An 8,241-nucleotide genomic window follows, 5' to 3' on the forward strand; every position below is an offset into this window, starting at 1 on the left:
ACCTAAGTGTTAATCAACAGATGAATGGACAAGGAAAATGTGGTACATATACACAATGGAATACCATTCAGTCATCAAAAAGAATGAGATTCTGTCATTTGCAACAACTTGGGTTGAATTCATGGTCATTACATTACGCGAAATTAGCCAGGGACAGAAAGACAAACTTCACATGTTTATGTAGGAGCCAATAGTTAAAACAGTTGAATTTATGGAAATAGAGAGTAGAAACATGGTTACCAGAGGCTAGGAAGGGTAATGGGGTGGTGTGAGGGGAAGTGGGGATGATTAATGGGTAGAAAAAGTAGTTAGAAAAGATGAATAAGACCTAGTTTTTTATGGCACAAGATGGAGACTATAGTCAATAATAATTTAATTGTACATTTTAAAATAACTAAAAGAATGTAATTGGATTGTTTGCAAGACAAAGGACAAATGCTTGAGGGGATAGATACCGCATTTACCATGATATGATTATTATACATTGCATGCATGTATTAAAGTATCCCATGTTCCCCATAAATATATATACCTACTTAGTACCCACAAAAATTAAAAATAAAAATTAAAAATATATATTTCTCAGGGATAGTGGCCTGTAGTTTTCTATTTTTGATGTATGTTTCTCTTTCTATTTTTGATGTCTTTCATCTGGTATCATGATGTGTCATAATATCAGCCTTGTAGAATGAATTTGAAGTATTCCCATTTCTTCTATTTTTTTGGGAATAATTTCAATAGGATTGGTATTAGTTTTTCTTTTAATGTTTGGTAAAATTAAGCAGTGAAGCTATTGAATGCCAGCCTTTATTTGCTGGGAGACTTTTTATTATGGCTTCAATCTCATTACTTGTTATTGGCTTATTTGGATTTCAGATTTCTTCATCTTGGTAGGTTGTATTTGTCTAGGAATTTATCCACTTATTCTAGGCTTTCCAAGTTATTGGCATATAGCTCCTCAGAGTAGTCTCTAATGATCTTTTGAATTTCTGTGGTGTCCATTGTCATGTCTCTTTTTTCATGTCTAATTTCATTTATTTGCATCTTCTCTCTGTTTTTCTTAGGCTAATGGTTTGCCAATTTTATCTTTCAAGAAATCAACTTTGTTTTGTTAATTTTTTGTATTCTTATTCATTTTCACTTCATTTATTTCTGCTCTGATCTTTCTTATTTCTTTATGTCTACTAATTTTGGATTTGGTTTGCTTTTGCTTTTCTATTTTTTTAAGATGCATTATTAGGTTGTTTACTTGACATTTTTCTACTTTTTTGATATACATATGGTTTTCAATGATCACCTTATTATTCATTTCTAGTTATAATTTGAATGTTTTAGACTGTTTTGTGGCCTAACATATGGTCTATTCTTCAGAATGATACATGTGCTAAAGAGAAGAATGTGCATTGTACAGCTATTGGATGAAAAGTTTTTAAGTATCTGTTTGGTCTATACTGCATTTGTTGTCTAGTGCAGATTAAATCTGATTTTTGTTGTTGTTAATTTTCTGTCTAGAAAATCTGTCCAATGCTGAAAGTGGGCTGTTGAAATCTCCAGCTATTATCTCTTTAGAGGTGAAGACAGAGATAGACCCCAATACATTAATAGCTGTCAATGTTGGTGCATATATATTTACAGTTGTGCTATTCTTTTGCTGAATTGACTCCATTATTATTATATAATTACCATCTCTTTCTCTTCTTCCAGTTTTTGTGTTGAAATATGGAATATTTTTTCTATCCATTTATTTTAATTTGATGTGTATTTTTATAGGTGAAGTGTGTTTCTTGTAGGCAACAGATCATTGGGGCTTGGTTTTTTAAAATTCATTCAACCACTCTGTCTTCCTTCCTTCCTTCCTCTCTCTCTCTCCCCTTCTTTTTCTCACATGTTTTTTCTTCTTCCTGGGCCTGGCAGGCTAGGAGCAGAATACAGACGAACCACTGGAACATGTGGGACTGGAATAGCCTGATGTTCGACTGCTTGGGTGGTAACTGTGAATGGGTGGACCAGGGTGTGTAGGGAGCAAAGTCATCCTCCCAGAACTGAGAGAGGGCCCGTGGGGCATGCAAGCAATGCAAGTGTTGAGGTTGGCACAGATACAAGAGTGAGGTTATGGCGTGAGAGTAAGATGGGTATGGTGGGGTGGGGTGACTGTTGGAAGAGCATGTTAGCATGTTTTAGAGTTGGGGCCAACTCAGGGCATGGCATGTTGGGGCACATTTGACCCTGGATCTTGACTGAGAAGCTGGGTGCCAAGGGCTGGAAGAACAAAAGGCCCATGGGTCAGCAGGACCCATGAAGATGTGACTGCAAGTGGGATCAGCACTGGGAGAGGCTGAGGCTCCAAGGTGACTCCTATAGCAAGGCAGTGAAGGGGCAGGCCTGGGTTTCCCATTTAGAAATACATTGTCAGCTGCAGCCACTCTTGGATATTCACTTAGAATGGTCTAGTGTCATCTTTGTAAAGAGATTTCAAGGCATGAAACTAAGCATCTGGCCTGACCAAGCAGCTGATAAAGTTGCCAAAATCCATGTTCTCTCCTTCATGCAAGTAGTGTCAGAATATTATGTTGTAGAGTTGTTCATTCAGGTGGAACCCTGGTGCCTCAAAGGCCCCTGCAAGTTCACTGCTGCAAATGGTTCTGGATCGGTCAACATCAAACTGCTTGTATATTGTCTGTCACTTTTTGATGTTGTTCCACAGGTACTTGAATTCCTCAAAGTCCAGCTTGCCTGTGGTGTCACTATCCATCATGGCCACCATGCTTTGACATGTATCAATGCCAAAACCATTAGTCTTCAGTTCAGTCCTACTGATCACAACCTTGTTGACAACATTCATGAGTTCTGTGCCACTGACCTCAATGTCATCTCCAGCCAACTGGGCAAGAGCCTCCAGAAATGATGGACCTCCTCACTCTTGTTGGCCTCAGTGTTGGAGCAATGTGTGTGTTGAGGCAGGGGCTCTAGGTTGTGCTGTGTAGCCACCTCCATGATGGAGCTAATGATTCCACCTAGGAAGCACAAGGCCACTCTGCTGCCTCTTCTGCCTCTGCTGAAGAACTGACTGCCAGACCTCTGGATGTGAGGAGACATGTTCCTAGTTAACTCATTCTTGAAGCGTGGAGGTGGCAGTGTCAGGAATAGGAGAGATGAAGACCTGGATAGGGGCCTGGAGAATGTGCTTGGAGGCCTGATCAGTGGGGAATCACTCTATGGCTTTTGATTGGAGAGTTTCGTCCATTCACATTCAATGTAATCATTGATAAGTAGGGACTTAATCTTGTTATTTTATGTGTTTTCTAGTCATTTTGTGGTCTTCTTTTCTTTCCTGTCTTCCTTTTAGCAAAGTAAGTTTCCTCTGGTGGTATGTTTTAATTTCCTGCTTTTTATTCTTTGTGTATCTATTGTATGTTTTTTGATTTGAGGTTACAATGAGGTTTGCAAATAATATTTTATAACCTATTATTTTAAACTGATGACAACCCTGATTGCATAAACAAATAACAAACAAGCAAAGAGAAAACTAATAAAAATTTTACACTTTAATTTCATCTCCCTGCTTTTCAAATTTTTGTTGTTTCTATTTATTATTATACTGTCTATGTCTTGAAAAGTTGTTACAGTTATTATTTTAGATAGGTTCACCTTTTAATCTTTCTACTTGAGATACGAGGAGTTTACACACCACATTTATGGTGCTATAGTATTCTTTTTTTCCCTGTGTACTTACTACCACCAGTGAGTTTTGTACCTTCAGATGATTTTTTTATTGCTCATTAATGTCCATTTCTTTCAGATTGAAGGAGTCCCTTTAGCATTTCTTGTAAGACAGGTCTGTTATTGATGAAATCCTTCAGCTTTTGTTTCTCTGATATTATAAAATTGACTCGTTGAAAAAATTGTACATGGGATAATTTTATAGTATTATTTGCAATGAATCATTTATCTTTATTAAACATTTTCTAAATATAACTTGAAAGTAGTCCATAAATAGATCTTTGGCTTCCTATACTTTTTAAAAATGGATTTACCCAGTTTGAATTTTCAATAATAATCTCAGAAAGCACCCATATGAATTCCCAATGTTAAAATAAATTGATTTTGTTAGACTAAGTCCTATTTTTGTTTGTTTTTTAATTTAAATTGATTAGGAATAATATAAAGGGATCTGGGGATATGATTTGTCCCCAAAATATAAGTTATTTCCAATCTTCCAGATAGAATCTATTAAGAATTTGATCAAAAAACCCCCAAATTATACCAAATTATAAACTCTTGATGGCAATAAAACTATAGGCCAAATCTAGAATTCTGGTATGGTTTGAAGATATCTAATTCTATTTTCCTGATCTTCAGGTCCCTTCTTGTCAGGCCCTAATCTCATTTCCAGTCTCATATTTCATTTCCACATGCCTATTCAGTGCTTCAGTCAAATGGAATAATTCTACCATACCTTTAGTAAGACCTACACTTTCTAACATATCTGACTTGGCTTATGCTGGTCTTTCCACTTGAATGGTTCCTTTATCTCTACAAGTACACCTTGTATAAATTTTTAAAAGACCAGCTATTTTAAGCCTAGGGCTATTTTTTATGGTCATAGTCTCTTGTTCTGAACTCACAGAGTACTTGTTCCCATTTATTGGAATAACCACGTTTTCTTTTACATTGTAGCTTTTGATATCATTTCCGGCAAACATTATCACCCTGGTTGCATTTATATTTTTACTTGTTTATTTCCTTCACCAGAAAGTCATCTTTATCAGGGCAGAGACTGGTATATTGAGTTATATATAAAATAAAATGCAGTGCCTGGCATTTAGTGGATGAACAATAAACACTTGTTGGGTTTAATTTATAGCATTTTAATCCTGAATACAGCCCATAACTGATAAAAATTTGCTAAAAAAATACTTATCCACATCTGAAGTTTGAACTTAAGACTGTCTTCAAAAATGTATGTCTTTTTGTCCTATTATCTAGCATATATAGCCTAGCTGAAATAGCCAGAGAACAAATGAATGAATGAAGAGTAGACGCCTAAATCTCTTGCTGCCATGTACTTTCTAGATTGATTGCAAGAATGACTTGTGGATTTTTGCCCTGATAGTGCTTTCGAGTGGCCACTTTGTCACAACACCATGGGCACCATCAATCACCAGGCTCAGGAGAAGCTGTGGCATCCTTCTAGGACCTGAACCACCATGATTTATTGATTTTACAGGAGTGGCAACTAAGGCTGTTCCTCTTTCTTATAACTCAAAATCAGGTTTGGAGATAAGAGGATACAAGGCCAAAGAGAATGTTCATAAAACTTGTTTCTAAGTGATATTTGGAAATTGTGAGATACGGTGCTTATCTTTCCTTAGATAAGGTCTATCTATGTGGTTGAACTAACAAAGCTAACCAGGGCATGATCCTCACTTAGAGTGGAGTAGAGAACTCCACTAAGTTTGGAATTTCTTTTTAGCTTAGTTTGAATTGTATGGGATTTTGTGCTGTAACTGAAGATAGTTGAATGCCCCACTACCAGAGATTAGTATCTGAAGCATGTCTTAAAACTGATTCGAGGTGACAGAGCATGACCTTGGTGGTAGAAAATTCAGTAGGAGGTGGGAATCAACCTAAAAATTTGATGTCAATTTTTATTTACGACTTGATCAAAGCCCGTTTCAGTGGTGATTTCTGGTTGTTGAAAGGTGAGTGATAATTTATTTTCATGGGTTACTATTCCTTGAGAAACTCCAGCAGCTTGAGTTTGAGCACATTAAGGAAATTTAGGCCAAATGTTGGATCAAGTGATTGTAGGCCAATTAGTACCATAAAATTTGTACCATATCCAGGTTACAATCAGTGCGATAACTTCTTAAGGCTCATATACATATATTCCTTATTAAATACTTTTTCTTTTCTATATCAAGAAAAATAACTACAGTCATCGCTCAGTATACATAGAGAATTGGTTCTAGGACCACTGTGGATAATCCATAGAAAATCCTTGCATGTTCAAGTCCAGCAGTGGCCCTGCAGAATTCATGTATACCAAAAGATGGCCCTCCATATATGTGGGCTTCACATTCCTCAAATAGTGTATTTTCATACTGTGTTTAGTTGAAAAAAATCCATGTTAAGTGAACTCAAAGTTCAAACCCGCACTGTTCAAGGGTCAACTGTAATCAGATTGGAAGTTGCTAAGCACAGAATAACAATGAAATAAAATAAACTACTTTTAAAAACATGTACTTACAGCATATTTTACTAGAGCCTAGATAGTTACATCTTTCAGAGAAAGAATATTTATACTTTAAAAAGTCAAGAAAAAAATAGACATATTCTTCCAGTAAGATGATAAAAATCTTTATTTTGTCTTTCTCATGTTATCACCTTCTTCATTCTTTAACACTATCTAATAAAAGGTTAATTCTGTAAGAAAGGTCTGGCCCTCAACTGGTTCCTGGGACATACCAGGTAAGCCCTTAGAACAACCAACCTTATAATAATATTTTGGACATGTTGAGGGCTTGGTCGATACCAAGTACTTTATGCTAAAAATGTGATTTATGGTGGAAGTCTTAAGATATACCATACCAGTATGACCTCTGAAGGGACAGGAGTCTGAGTAAATAAGATCAGCCACATGAGCACTCCATTCCTACATGACTTCCCTCTAATAAAAACACTAAAGTTTGTGTGACCATCCCTGGTTGACACATGTCACACATTATTTGTGGGAGAATTAGATAATGTCTGTGCAGCTCTCAAGGGAGAAAACACAAATGCAAGCCTATCCTTGGTCTCAGATTCTGGTCCATGTCCCTTTTGCTTTTGTTGGTTTCAATTTGTAGCTGTTCAGTGTAATAAGCTCTAACTGTGAGCATAAAATTTTTCTGAGTTCCATGTCTTCTAAAGAGTCATTGAACCTGAGGATGGCCTTGGGGTCTCTTGATCCCACTTTGTTGTCAAAATGGGATTCACTAGAATGTCTCTGAATCATTGAAACATGGCAAAAGCATGCTCAGAAAAGGAAGGATGAGTGGTGCTTATAAGGTGGTCTTATTGTGCCCCAACTGAATAGTGTCTTAGTCTTCTTGAACTATAGTCCTTAGATAACATTGAATGGGATTCTTGTTACAAGCATCAAAGATATCTGAAATAGATCTATCCAGTTTTGAAAGTATCAGATTTGACCTGGTATGCAATACAGGATATTGAAAGCTCTAAAATTGTCTTCATTTCTTTACAGATCTGGGTGAACCACTCTATAAAGCACAGAGAGAAATTCTTTCTTTGATATAGTTTTATAGAGACTGTGATACATGAAGTTACAGATTTGTGTGAGGTCATAGGTTTGTCTGAGTCACTGTATAAAGCACAGAAAAAAAAATTCTACCTTTGGCCCAGTTTCACAGAGAATGTAAGACATGAGGTCTAGGGAAGGACACTGTACCAGGAAAATTTCTTTTCTTCTCATAGCTTTAATTTAATTTAATTTAATTAATTTTTTGAGACAGAGCCTCACTCTGTCGCCCAGGCTCTGTTGCCTGGGCTGGAGTGCAATGGCGCAATCTCGGCTCACTGCAACCTCCACCTCCCGGGTTCAAGTGATTCTCCTGCCTCAGCCTCCTGTGTAGCTGGGATTACAGGCATGTGCCACCACACTTGGTTAATTTTTGTATTTTTAGTAAAGGCAGGGTTTCACCATGTTGGCCAGGCTGGTCTCAAACTTCTGACCTCAAGTGATCTGCCTGCTTCGGCCTCCCAAGTTCCTGAGATTATAGGCGTGAGGCACTGCACCTGGCCTCATAGCCTTTAAACCACCTCAGAGACCTTAACTTGGTGTCAAAAATTCAAACAACTTATTACCACTGATCTCTGGAAAGTTCATGAGATTTTATCAATTGAAAATAATCACTCATGCATCATCCTATTGTTTTTATAAAAGAAGCTTATTTAGCACAACCTATGCCTGAACATACTCCCAAGGAGATGTACAGAAAAATAAGGTATCTGTCTTCAAACAAACTTTACCTTTAAATTTCAAACAAATACTATATTGCAATAAGTTCATGTGTGCCAAGACTATAATTACAACCTGGAGGCCCTAGCTCCCTATTGTAACAGGCATTTTATGATGACTTTCCATGATCTAGGTACCATGGGCAACTTGGATCCTGATTCCAAGGGTCCTTGAAATATTTGGGTGTTTGTATTTCCCTAGTATATGGGTATCTAGTAAAT

The 8,241-nt window shown here is 36.9% G+C and overlaps 1 pseudogene; it reads right to left on the reverse strand.

Annotated features, from left to right (window-relative positions):
* Positions 1 to 2,395: 2,395 nt before the first annotated feature.
* Positions 2,396 to 3,096, reverse strand: LOC100433212 (calpain small subunit 1-like; annotated as a pseudogene).
* Between the last annotated feature and the right edge of the window lie 5,145 nt (positions 3,097 to 8,241).

Source organism: Pongo abelii, chromosome 1 (genome assembly GCF_028885655.2).
Source record: "Pongo abelii isolate AG06213 chromosome 1, NHGRI_mPonAbe1-v2.0_pri, whole genome shotgun sequence".
In the NCBI taxonomy this organism is placed as follows: domain Eukaryota; kingdom Metazoa; phylum Chordata; class Mammalia; order Primates; family Hominidae; genus Pongo; species Pongo abelii.